At 42.9% G+C, this 13,407-nt stretch overlaps 1 protein-coding gene and 1 long non-coding RNA gene across 2 annotated transcripts in view; one reads left to right on the top strand and one right to left on the bottom strand.

The window, feature by feature from the left end:
- Positions 1-13,407, bottom strand: part of LOC129523585 (uncharacterized) — a 135,387-nt gene that overhangs the window by 114,673 nt on the left and 7,307 nt on the right. The window contains exon 3 of the long non-coding RNA XR_008667115.2: positions 6,219-6,315. This is a non-coding gene — a long non-coding RNA (uncharacterized lncRNA). The remainder of the gene's footprint in view (positions 1-6,218; positions 6,316-13,407) is intronic.
- BRAF (B-Raf proto-oncogene, serine/threonine kinase) overlaps positions 12,266-13,407 on the top strand; it is a 212,593-nt gene continuing 211,451 nt past the window's right edge. Inside the window, exon 1 of the mRNA XM_055346425.2 lies at positions 12,266-12,284. The gene's annotated coding sequence lies outside the window, so the exon portion shown is untranslated. The remainder of the gene's footprint in view (positions 12,285-13,407) is intronic.

Raw genomic sequence — 13,407 nt, 5'->3', positions numbered from 1 at the left:
AAAATACCAAAAATTGTTTTATTAAAATCAATAACTAGTTGATTTTAATAACTACAACACCATGCTATATCAGCAGTGTTATTACTTAACACTGTCTTGAACAGTGTAGTACCTTCAGTGAGAGGAAAAATGGTATAAATATAAGTGGCGCGAGCCGAGATCGCACCACTTCACTCCAGCCTGGGCAACAGAGCAAGACTCTGTATCAAAGAAAGAAAGAAAGAGAAAGCATTCATGTGCTTGGATGAGAAGACTACTATTAAAACGTGGTAGAGGAACTGAGGAGATGTAGATCAGAAGATACAAAGCGGTGGATATGCAGGATGAACAAGTTTCAAGATTTAATGTAGATGAAGACTAAAGTTAATAAAATTGATCAGGCACGGTGGCTCATGCCTGTAGTCCCAGCACGTTGGGAGGCCAAGGTGGGTGGATCATTTGAGGTCGGGAGTTCAAGACCAGCCTGGCCAACATGGTAAAATCCCGTCTCTACTAAAAATACAAAAAAAAAAAAAAAAAAAAATTAGCCGGGTGTGGTGGCAGGCACCTGTAATCCCAATTACTCAGGAAGCTGAGGTAGGAGAATTGCTTGAACCTGGGAGGCGGAGGTTACAGTGAGCCGAGATTGTGCCACTGCACAACAGCCTGGGTGACAGAGTAAGACATCATCTCAAAAACACAGAAACAAATAACAAATAAAGTTAATAAAATTGCATTAGGGATGTTTGTTGAAAACAACAGAGTAGACTTTAGCTGCTCTTGTCACCAAAAAAGAAACTATGTGACATTATAGATGTTAATCTGCTTCACTTTAGTAACCATTTTACTGTCTATTTGTACCCTATAACATCATGTTTAAACCTGAAATATACACAATAACATCTATTTGTAAAAACTAGGTAAGACAATTTTCCCAAAATGATGTGTAAATTTAGTTACATTGCAATTAGTACTCGAATAGGCAGTGGGTGATCTGGATTAAATATCTTTAAGAGTTACATGGACAGGCCAGGCACAGTGGCTCATGCCTGTAATCCTAGCACTTTGGGAGGCCGAGATAGGTGAATCACTTGAGATCAGGATTCAAAAGCAGCCTGGCCAACATGGTGAAAACCCGTCTCTACTAAAAATACAAAAAAATTAGCTGAGTGTGGTGGCAGACACCCATAATCCCAGCTACTCAGGAGGTTGAGGCAGGAGAGTCGCTTGAACCTGGGAGGTGGAGGTTGCAGCGAGCTGAGATCACGCCACTGCACTCCAGCCTGGGTGACAGAGCGAGACTCCATCTCCAAAAAAAAAAAAAAAAAAAAAGCAAGAAAGAGTTACATGGACAAATGAATGACTGAGAATAGCAAGAAAAAAAGTGAGGGGAGGCCGGGCGCAGTGGCTCACGCCTATAATCCCAGCATTTTGGGAGGCCAAGGTGGGCGGATCACAAGGTCAGGAGTCGAGACCATCCTGGCTAACACAGTGAAACCCCATCTCTACTAAAAATACAAAAAGTTAGCCGGGCGGGTGGCTGTAGTCCCAGCTGCTCGGGAGGCTGAGGCAGGAGAATGGCGTGAACCCAGGAGGCAGAGCTTGCCGAGATCGCGCCACTGCACTCCAGCCTGGGCAACAGAGTGAGACTCCATCTCAAAAAAAAAAGAAAAAAAAAGTGAGGGGAGATTTGGCAGATAGTAGAACAAACTGAAAAGTCACTGTTACCAAATCATTAAAGAACTGTAGAAGATTAGACAAACATCTTGATGGAATGGAATAAGGACCCAGAAAGAGAACTCAGTATATGTACACAAAGTAATATGTGATAAAGGTGGTAGTGCAAATCCTTGTGAAAAGATGAATTATTTAATAAATGGTGCTGGCACAACTAACTATCTAAAAGAAAATAAACTGGGCCAGGCGCAGTGGCTCACACCTGTAATCCCAGCACTTTGGGAGGCCAAGGTGGGCGGATCACGAGGTCAGGAGATCGAGACCATCCTGGCTAACACGGTGAAACCCCGTCTCTACTAAAAATACAAAAAATTAGCTGGGCATGGTGGCGGGCACCTGTAGTCCCAGCTGCTCGGGAGGCTGAGGCAGGAGAATGGTGTGAACCTGGGAGGAGGAGCTTGCAGTGAGCCGAGATCGCGCCACTGCACTCCAGCCTGGGTGACAGAGCGAGATGCCATCTCAAGCAAAACAAAACAAAACAAACAAAAAAAACAAAAAACTTAGATATCTAGCTTATGCCAGACACAGAAATAAATTACAGATGGATAAAAAATTAAAAATCAATCAAACAAACAAAATCTTTGAGAGGGAAAAATCTAGGAAAATATATACTTAGGTAGGAGAGACACAAACCCAGACATTACAAAAGAAAAAAATAAACGTATTAGACTATAAAAGTTTAAAACTTTTTTTTTTTTTGAGATTAAGTTTGTCTCTTGTTGCCCAGGCTGGAGTGCAATGGCATGATCTCAGCTCACTGCAACCACCGCCTCCTGGGTTCAAGCAATTCTCCTGCCTCAGCCTCCCAAGTAGCTGGCATTACAGGCACCTGCTACCACGCCCGACTAATTTTTGTATTTTTAGTAGAGATGGGGTTTCACCATGTTGACCAGGCTGGTCTTGAACTTCTGACCTCAGATGATCCACCTGCCTCGGCCTCCCAAAGTGCTGGGATTACAGGCGTGAGTCACCACGCAGGGCCAAAACTTTAAAACTTTTATATGAATAAATGTGGAAGAGATACAGTAATCAAAATCAATAGATAATAAATGCAGAGAAAATATTTATAATACATAGGAGAGGTAACTATTCCATAATGATACTGTACAAGGAGTTTTTACAAACTGATGCAAAAGAGAATAAAAGACTAGTAAGAAAGTCTTGAAATATATGAACAGACAATTCACAGAAGAGAAAATCTAATGGCTAATAAACATTTGAAAATATAGTAAATGGGTCAGGAGTGGTGGCTTACACCTGTAATCCCAGAACTTTGGGAGGCCAAGGTGGGTGGATCACCTGAGGTCGGGAGTTCGAGACCAGCCTGACCAACATGGAGAAACCCCATCTCTATTAAAAATACAAAATTAGCTGGGTGTGGTGCCACATGCCTGTAATCCTAGCTACTCAGGAGGCTGCGGCAGGAGAATCGTTAGAACCTGGGAGGCAAAGGTTGCGGTGAGCCAAGATTGTGCCATTGCACTCCAGCCTGGGCAATAAGAGCGAGACTCCATCTCAAAAAAAAAAAAAAAAAAAAAAAAAAATATATATATATATATATATATATATATGTCAAAAATTTAAAAGAGTGATAACACCTATTATTGCAAGACTATGGCGAGAAGGAGATTCTCATACATTGTTGGTGGAAACAAGAAATATTTTAGCCTTTTTGTAAAACAATCTGGCAATATATATTCAAATTACATTTACTTGTATCTTTTCCCAAGCAATGACAAACCTGCTTTATATCCCTTAGGAGTAAAAGCACGGAGAAGATCACACATAGAAGGATGTTCTCTTTGGCTTTGTTCATAGTAGAAATTGATAAATAAATAAAATAGAGTTCTGCAAGTTGACTTTGAGAGTTATAAGATATTTTTGGTATTATTGAGTGAGAAAAGCAAGATGTCCAATGTGATCAACTTGCCATCAGGTTGCCAATGAGTCTCCTCAGTAAATGGTGCCCTATCAGGGGCTCAACACTGGTCTTCCTAGCTGGCAGGTTAGACATTCAGTGACAGCAGCAGTTAGAACAGACTTGGTAAGTGGGAGGTCAGGTCACTGGGCCCATGCATAATCTCAGAATATTGTTTAGCCAAATATCTACGAACCCTGTAGTCCAGTCAGGTTGACACATTAAAATTAACCATCACAAGTCCACCCCTTGTCAGGTTGGCAAATATACACATTTCCTTAAATCATATTTAACATCCAAATAAAGACAGAACCAATGTCATAATTCCACCTAACATGACACAACTATCCTGCATACAACTGGAAACACATTAATCCCTTCCCCAGCAGAGGAGGTAAAATCCTTGAGTGACATTTACTCTTGTCCTTGGTATCCCACAACTTAAATACTATGATGTAAAATTAACAATACTTAAATACTATGATATAAAGCCAATACATCTTATGTTACATGATAAAGGAATAAAAGAGGGAAGAAACAAAGTTACTTATCATACACACATATTTATAACAAAATAAAAGAGATAAATGTATGACAATTACAGTTCTCGTTTTTGTAACTGGTCACATGATCATGGTTGGTATTGATAATCACCTCCTTCCATGACCCCTTTTGTTTTCCTTTTGCCTTCAGCAGGCACCTTGGCTGGCTGGGGTTCATTACCAGTGGGGTGACCCAAACCTTCATTCCTGAAGGGTCTGGGCCATTAATCCTGTCTGGATTGCGTTGTTGTAGTTTTCATTGACCTTAGTCACAGGGCATGATAATAATAAGATTGTCTGTATTTCTGATATACTCTCCCTTATGCCCAGTGTGGAGTAGTAGTCCAATTTCCCCCTTGGCAATCAGAATTAATTATTCCAGTCAACAGAGATACTCCCTTCTTAGTCTGTTGGTTCAGAGGCATGAGGAGCCCAGAATGTCTGGGCCACAGTCTTAAATTCCAGTGCAATGGAATCACTGTTGTGTCTCCTGATGGAAACATTTCTCCCTGTGGAACTAAAACCTCTAGGCAAGCAGAGCATAAGGTCATGGGAAGAGGTAGCAAAATTTTGCTAGTGGATTACTAGAGATAACAGTGAGTGGTGCCACTCCCATTTCCACCCACTACTTCCTAGATCTGTGAGTCCTGGCTAAGGTAGAAACGGTACCACGTATTGGATGCTGAGTCAGAGCATATAAAACTTCCTGGAGAACCTTGCTTCAGCTCTGCCACCTAACTGGAGCTGTAACTGTGTCTTCAAAAGGCCACTCCACCATGCAGTCAAGCCAGCTGTTTCAGGGTGGTGGGGAACATGGTGAATTCCATGAACATGGGCCCATTTCTTTACCTCTGTTTTTCTGAAACGTTATTTCCTTGATCAAAAGCAATGCTGTATGGAATACCATGATGGTGGATGGGCATTCTATAAATTCACAGATGGTAGTGTTGGCAGAAGCACTGCATTCAGGGAGGGCAAATCTATATCTAGAATAAATGTCTGCTCCTGTAAGAACCAAATGCTGCCTCTTCCATATGTCCAGTGGTAACCTGCTATCAGGTAGCTGGCTGATTACCCCAGTGAATAGGACCATATATGGCGTGTTCAGTGTTGGTCTCTGCTGCTGGCAGAATGGACACTCGGCAGTGGCTACAGCCAGGTTGGCCTGGGTAAATGGAAGTCCATGTTGCTGAGCCCATGCACAACCTCCATCCCTGTCACCATGGCCAGGTTGTTTATGAGCCCATTGGACAATAATGGGGTTGTTGGGGAAAGAGTTTCACTGGTGATATGGTTTGGCTGTATCCCCACCCAAATCTCATTTTGAACTATAACCCCATAATCCCCACATGGCATGGGAGGGACCCAGTAGGAGGTAATTGAAACATGGGGACTGTTTCCTCCATGCTGTTCTCGTGATATTGAGTGAGTTCTCACGAGATCCGATGGTTTTATAAAGGGCTTCCCCCTTTGCTTAGCCCTCTTTCTCCTGCTGCCCTGTGAAGAGGTGCCTTCTGCCACGACTGCAAGTCTCCTGAGGCCTCCCCAGCCATGTGGAACTGTGAGTCAATTAAACCTCTTTTCTTTATAAATTACCTAGTCTTGCATATTTCTTCACAGTAGTGTGAGAATGGACTAATACTGCTGGTATCCACACATGGGTTATTCTATCCACTTGATTATTAAAATCCTCCTCTGCTGACATCACCTTTTGGTTTGGTGAGCATTCACATGGGACACAAATAACTTCAGAAGTTTTTTGCTCAGGGATGTCCACCCACATATCTCTTCCCCAGATTTCCTTGTCACCAATTTTTAAATCATGTTCTTTCCAAGTCCCTGACCACCCAGCCAAATCACTGGCCATAGCTCAAGAATTGATACATAATTGCACATCTGGCCATCTCTCCTTACAAGCAAAGTGAACAACCAAGTGCACTGCTCAAAGTTCTGCCACCTGGGAAGATTTCCCTTCCTACAGTATTTCAGGGATGTCTCAGAAAGGGACTGTAATGTGGCAGAAGTACACTTTTGAGTCATACCTGCATAGAATGCAAAATCATCTGTAAACCAGGCCTGAGTCTTCTCTTCCTCTGTCAACTGATTGTAGAGAATGCGCCATGAGGCCACAGGTGCAGGCTGTAAGAGAGAAGGTAATTAGAAGTAGTGGGGACCATGGGCATTTGGGCCACTTCTTAAATAACTTAATTGTACCTTCAGGGCCTATGTACATATATCTCTATAAGATTGATCTATCTAGCTAGCTATCTACCTACCTACCTAGAGATAGAGGGAAACAAATGCAATTATAGAGGCTGACAAGTCCCAAGATCTGCAGTTGGCAAGGTGGAGACCCAAGAGAGCCAATGGTGTTTTTCCAGTCCAAGTCTGAAAGCTTGAGAACCAGGAAAGCCAATAGTGTAGGTATAGTTCAAAGCCTAGCAGGCTAAAGACCAGGAAAACCAATGTTTCACTTCAAGTGCAGAGGCAGGACAAAACTGATGCCCCAGCTCCAAGTAGTCAGGCAGGAGGAAACTCCCCCTTACTTGTAGGAGACTCAACCTTTTTGTTCTATTCAAGCCTTCAACTGATTGGACAAGACATACCCATATTATGCGGGCAATCTGCTTTACTGAGTCTACCAATTGAAATTATAATCTTGCCCAGAAACACCCTCACAGACACACCCAGAATAATGTTTGACTAAATTTCTGGGCACCCCGTGGCCCAGTCAAGTTGATACACAAAATTAACCATCACATGCCTTATCCATGTTGGATGCTCTCTGGTGGATAACTGTTTATTTTTTTGAGATGGAGTCTCACTCTGTTGCCCAGGCTGGAGTGCAGTGGCACAATCTCGGCTCACTGCAACCTCCACCTCCTGGGTTCAAGCAATTCTCCTGCCTCAGACTACCGAGTAGCTGGGACTACAGGTGTGTACCACCATGCTCAGCTAATTTTTGTATTTTTAGTAGAGATGGGGTTTCCCCATGTTGGCCAGGCTGGTCTCCAACTCCTGACCTCAAGTGATCTGCCCACCTTGGCCTCCCAAAGTGCTGGGATTACAGGCATGAGCTACCATGCCTGGCCTGATGTTAACATTTTGACATAGGACCTGCACATTTTTTGCTAACTCTCAAGTGTCTGTTCACACACTTCTTCCCTAGACTTTATTTGCCTCCAATCTGTCAGTCTTTGACTTCTAGGTCCGTGATCACCGGCCACTGCCGTGGAATCTGCATATATTCTTATCTTGGGCAACTCTCCCTTCCACACAACGTACCACTCACAGCTTGCCCATTGGGAAGAGTTTCCCTGCCCAGTATTGTTTAAGGGCATCTCTAAAGGTGAATATAACACAGCCACATACATATTCAGTTTGCACCCATGTAACTCAACAGACACATCTGCAAACAAGGTTTGGGCTTTTCCCTCTTACATTGTTTGGCTGTGTCCCCACCTAAATCTCATCTTCAACTATAGCTTCCCAAATTCCCACAAGTTGTGGGAGGGATGCAGTGGGAGATCATTGAATCATGGAGGTGGTTTCCCCCATACTGTTCTCATGGTAGTGAATAAGTCTCACGAGATCTGATGGTTTTATAAGGGGTTTCCCCTTTCACTGGGCTCTCCTTCTCTCTTGTCTGCCCCATGTAAGATGCGCCTTTTGCCTTCTGCCATGATGTGAGGTCTCCCCAGCCATGTGGAGCTGTGAGTCCATCAGACCTCTTTTTCTTTATAAATTACCCAGTCTCGGGGACGTCTTCACCAGCAGCATGAAAACAGACTAATACATCTTCCTTTAGCTGGCTGTATGGGAACTCTCCCCACAACACAGTCATAAGTGTGAGTTAGGGTAGGGGCACCTGTGCATCTGTGGCAGGGGACATCAGTCTAGGCTACCTTTCCCTGAAGCTTACTTGTGCCTTCTGCTCTGCTCACATTTGACCCCAAATGTACCATTTCAATTTTTTGATGGACTGCTCCTGGGCTCACCTGTCTTTATGACTTGGCAAGTCTGGCAAAATGCCTAATGGGCATTTCTGGACCCATCACCCCCTGGTTCCCCATGGTCAAATTTTCTCCCAGTAATGTGCCAGAAAATTTTTCTATAATTCTCTTCTTCGGATGGCATGTCTTCTCTCCAGAGCGGTCTACACTGATTCTCCCACTAGAGCTTGCCATAAGCTCTGCCCTGAACAGATTTAAATTAAATATGACCTTTTTGCAGATTTACCTCAAAACCCAGGTATAAGTAGGAATGGAGAACAATCTGAATGATGGATATTACGCTATTCTGAAAATCACTCTATTTAACACAGGTTCATAGTCTTTGACCCACCTACAAGCCATCCCAGACCCTCATGCAAATGCATGCTGCCAGGCCTGTCTCATCAGTCCTCCAAATGCACTTGAATTTGGAACACTGCTTATACTCCCACTGGCTCCTACTATAAGACAACCCAACAATATCTGATAAGAGTGGTAAAAGCTAAGTAACGAGGACCCCCAGATGTTATCAGACCATATGAATAAAATGAGGATGTATTAACTCAAAACTCAAAATCATAATGGCTTGGTCCCTACAAGTTTGATAGCTTGAACCTCAGTGGCCCATGAAAAGCAGCCTGTAATTATTTCTGGGAGTCTCCAAAAGGCATGCTTCCCAAGACCAGGCAGACACATTGCCCAATTCCGGAATGCATGACCGACATGGTATTCTGGGTGAATATCACTCCCAGGGCCCAGCTGAGAGTCACAGGGAGTAAAATGTGGATGGAATGGTATAACATGGGCCCTGCACCATTCAGCTGTTCTCACGCCATTTCCCACTCAGGACCACCATGTTCTTTCTCTTCTACTTTGGTTGGCCCTGGCTATTGCCCACTGCCCTTGACATTGCTTGAGGGAGGATCACTGACACTAATGCTGACAGCACCCTTTGTGGGCTCCCCACTATCAGGCCAAGGTTGTAGCCCCCTGATACTTGCAGAACCATTTGTTTGCACATTGCCAGAACAGGGCTGGGTCCTGTGTGGATATGGGGAGAAAGGCCTGCTCCCTCCATTCATGACACTTTGCTTCCCAGGTGCTCAAGCCCAAACCTCATGAGGTCTCTCACAGAGTGCCCTGTTGACTTCTCCTCTCCATTCATTTTTCATCTCTGGCAAGCTTCTCTCAGCACTAGCTCCCTACCAACCAGAGAGTCTGCCTTAGCCACAGAAGTAAGCAACTGTTTTCATATATTCTGTCACAACACCTAGCACACAAACATCCCCACATGCCTTCTCCAACCTCCATCCAAAAAGACAAAGTAGCATGCATCTAAGTCAGAACACTTCATTTATGTGGTTATTTTGATTATGACTTTATTTTTTAAATTTTATTTTTATTTATTTATTTTTTTTTTGAGATGGAGTCTTGCTCTGTCACCCAGGCTGGAGTGCAGTGGTGCGATCTTGCTTCACTGCAACCTCCGCCTCCCGGGTTCAAGTGATTCTCCTGCCTCAGCCTCCCGAGTAGCTGAGACTACAGGTGCGCACCACCACACCCGGCTAATTTTTGTATTGTTAGTAGAGACAGGGTTTCACCATATTGGTCAGGCTGGTCTTAAACTCCTGACCTCGTGATCCACCCACTTCAGCCCCCCAAAGTGCTGGGATTACAGGCGTCAGCCACCGTGCCCGGCCTATTTTTATTTTTTTGAGATGAGGTCTGTCATCCAGGCTAGAGTGCCGTGGTGCCATCACAGCTCACTGCAGCCTTAAACTCCTTGGCTCAAGCGATCCTCCTGCCTCAGCCTCCTGAGTAGCTGGGACTATAGGCACGTGCCACCAAGCCTAGCTAATTTTTAAATTTTTTCATACAATCAGAGATGATCTTGCTATATTGCTGAGGCTGGTCTCAAACTCCTGGGCTCAAGTGATTCTCCTGCGTCAGCCTCCTGAGTAGCCAGGACTGCAGGCACACACCACAGCACCCAGCCACAATGACTTTCTTTTTTGAGGAAAAACAGGGTTCAGTGTTTGCTTATATCTAGACGCATTCTCAAAATAAAGAGTTGTAACTTTCAATTTTTAAAACTCTTTAGTTTACCAAGCATAGTTCACATTTCCAAAATGATTTTCCTAGGACCGATTTTCCCATGGAGAGTAATTAAATAAATCACACCCAAAGATGTGAAGTTGCCTGTACCTGAAAACATGACAATAATATAAACTTTCAGGGACAGAGAAAACAAAACTGGTTTCACATCTCCCATAACTTGAAGTTTCCAGTACCCAGCAAGGTCAAATTACAAGGACATATGCCTTGAGGAAAATTATAATGGTTTTGAAGTAATTGTCCCAGTTCCACATTAGCAAGAAAACTTTAATATTCAATGTTCACAAATACTTTGTAACGGGCATGTCGGTTCAGCAAGGGCAATAAATGGGTACCTTCAGACTTGGTAAAAATCAGCTAGTTAAGAAGATGGATGATTCCCACCTCGGTGGCTCAATTCTTAGCCATGTCCATTCTTGAAGCATAAGGCTTTTAAATTTCTTTATTGTGTCCATTTTGCCTTTAACTTGTTTATTTTTAGCTAGAGACTTCTCTAAGTACTCTTCAGTATAGGGTTGGGAGTTTCAACCTTGATCTATATACTCAAAAACTTTTAATGGCATGAAGCTGCTGCCTGAATTTCTCAATATCCTATAAGCCAGCAGCAGTAAAATTCAGGTTCAGGTTGAGTTTCGCCTGGCTGGCTGCTGCCACCACAGCCCTGCTCCCACTAAGAAGTCTCCTGCTTATAAATTTTAAAGGCAGTTTTAGCCACATCTTCTCTTCAACATTTCAAAAATCTTTGGACCTGGTCTCATCCAAAACAATCCACTGCACTTATGTCCAAAATGTATTATATAACATGAAATGTAAAACGATAAAATAGTCAATCTTCTCCTTAAAGTAACAGGGCTCCTCCTGGCTTCTGAATTTCCTAACCTCCAACTTCTTCTATTATTATAGTCACTAATAACTTTTCCTAGAGAGTGAATGATTGTCCTGTACAAAATCAGGCATGATATGTTTATATTCATGAAGAGAAATTCTTTTTTTTTTTTTTTTTGAGATAGAGTCTTGCTCTGTCGCCCAGGCTACAGTGCAGTGGCCCGATCTCAGCTCACTGCAAACTCTGCCTCCCAGGTTCAAGCCATTCTCCTGCCTCAGTCTCCCGAGTAGCTGGGACTACAGGCGCCCACCACACCCAGCTAATTTTTTGTATTTTTAGTAGAGATGGGGTTTCACCATGTTGGCCAGGATGGTCTCAAACTCTTAACCTACACTGATCCTCCCATCTCGGCCTCCCAAAGTGCTGGGATTACAGACTTGAGCCACCACACCCAGCCTATATTTATGAAGAGAAGTTCTTATATGAAAAGTGCCATCTACAAAACCACACTAATTCTGAATAATGTAAGAGAGATACATACATATATATATGCATCTCTGAATAATTAGAATATTTGCCTCCCAAGCCATTAGGTTACTTTAATGTATAAAATATATAAACTGTGATTGACATATATACTAGCAATCTAAATCAGATATAGCTATAAAATGTTAAATTAATATTTGGCCTATATTATCTAATAATGAGCTATTAAAAGCATAAGGAAATGATTAAGGCAGATGCTGAAACCAGAACTTCAAACCCAGGAGCAACTGAGATGGCCAGAGAAGTATCAAAGTAATAAATAAAAGAGTTTTAAAAGGGAAATATTCATATTTTCCTTCAGTAGAGGACACCTAATGTGGAAAGTTGTGAAAGTGAAGACATATACATTTACCAAAGTGCTGTTGAAAAACTTCTGAAGTAGCTGAACTCAATTACTGAAAATGATTACAGGGATTCAATGAAAGAGATTTATGTTATATCTGCAACAGAGAATAAAGGATAGAATTAGTATTTGTCTTTAAATAATAAAGTTAAAAGGTGGTAACTAACTGAGATTTTTAAAAATTACAGGTTGAATAGCTGATGAAGCAGAAAGTGGGAATTGAAGAGCTCAGCTTGGGACTTGCCAGTTTGGCAGTGTTTGTGATATATTCAGGTGCAGACATCTAGTAAGTAGTTGGATACAACAGGTTGAGGCCAGGGAAAACATTATTGTAAATAAAACCAATGGAATGGGTAAGAGGGTAGAAGGAGTTCTGCAACAGACCAGATGTTTGTGTTCCCCCCCAACAAGTTCATACGTTAACGTCATAACCTCCAATATCAGGAGGTAAGGGCTTTGGGAGGGTCATGAGGATGAAGCCCTCATGAATGGGATTAGTGACCTTATAAAAAGGGGCCCCAGAGAGCTCTCATGTCCTCTTTCTGCCACATGAGAACACAATGAGAAGACAGCAGAGTGTAACACAGAAGAGGGCCCTCACCAGAACCTGGCTATGCAGGCACCAGGATCTCAGACTTTAGCCTCAAGAACTCTCTGAGAGATCATCTCTGTTGTTTTAAAGCCACCCAGCCTGTAGTACTTTGCCATAGCAGCCTGAACTGACTGAGACAAGTTCTGTAAGAAAAGAAATAGGCAAAGAATGGAGCCCCGTGTTATACCAACAGTTAAACTGCAGATGGTCAAAACTGACCCCATTAAGGAAACCGAGAAAGAACTGGCCTTCAAGAAAAGAAGCAGGAGTATGTAGCATCATGACATCTAAAGCAACAGATATTTTCAAGAAAAAGGAAACAGCCAAAAGTATCAAATGCAAAAAGAGGAGCAACACTTCATATTGTGAGGCAGGAAAGGAGGTAAGAACGAACAAAAATGCATAGAAGTTTATAGTTGTAATTTGAAGCTACAGAGTTCATATCTTACAGCCTATATTTTCTCTGTGAAGTGGGAAGCAAGATCTCATAAAAACATATCTATACCTAAGGATCAAACACAAGAGCAAAGCACAGATTTGAAAATCGGCATCAGAGATATTAAACACACAAAAACAGGCCAGGCACAGTGGCTCACGCCTGTAATCCCAGCATTTTGGGAGGCTGAAGCAGGCTGATCACACAGTCAGGAGTTCGAGACCAGCCTGACCAACATGGTGAAACCCCATCTCTACTCAAAACACGAAAATCAGCCAGGCATGGTGGCGTGCGCCTGTGATCCCAGCTACTCAGGAGGCTGAGGCAGGAGAATTGCTTGAACCCGGGAGGCAGAGGTTGCAGTAAGCTGAGATCATGCCA

The sequence above is a fragment of the Gorilla gorilla genome, chromosome 6 (genome assembly GCF_029281585.2).
Source record: "Gorilla gorilla gorilla isolate KB3781 chromosome 6, NHGRI_mGorGor1-v2.1_pri, whole genome shotgun sequence".
In the NCBI taxonomy this organism is placed as follows: Eukaryota; Metazoa; Chordata; class Mammalia; order Primates; family Hominidae; genus Gorilla; species Gorilla gorilla.
The sequence above is the reverse complement of the archived record's forward strand: the minus strand, read 5'-3'. Positions and strand labels throughout refer to the sequence as shown.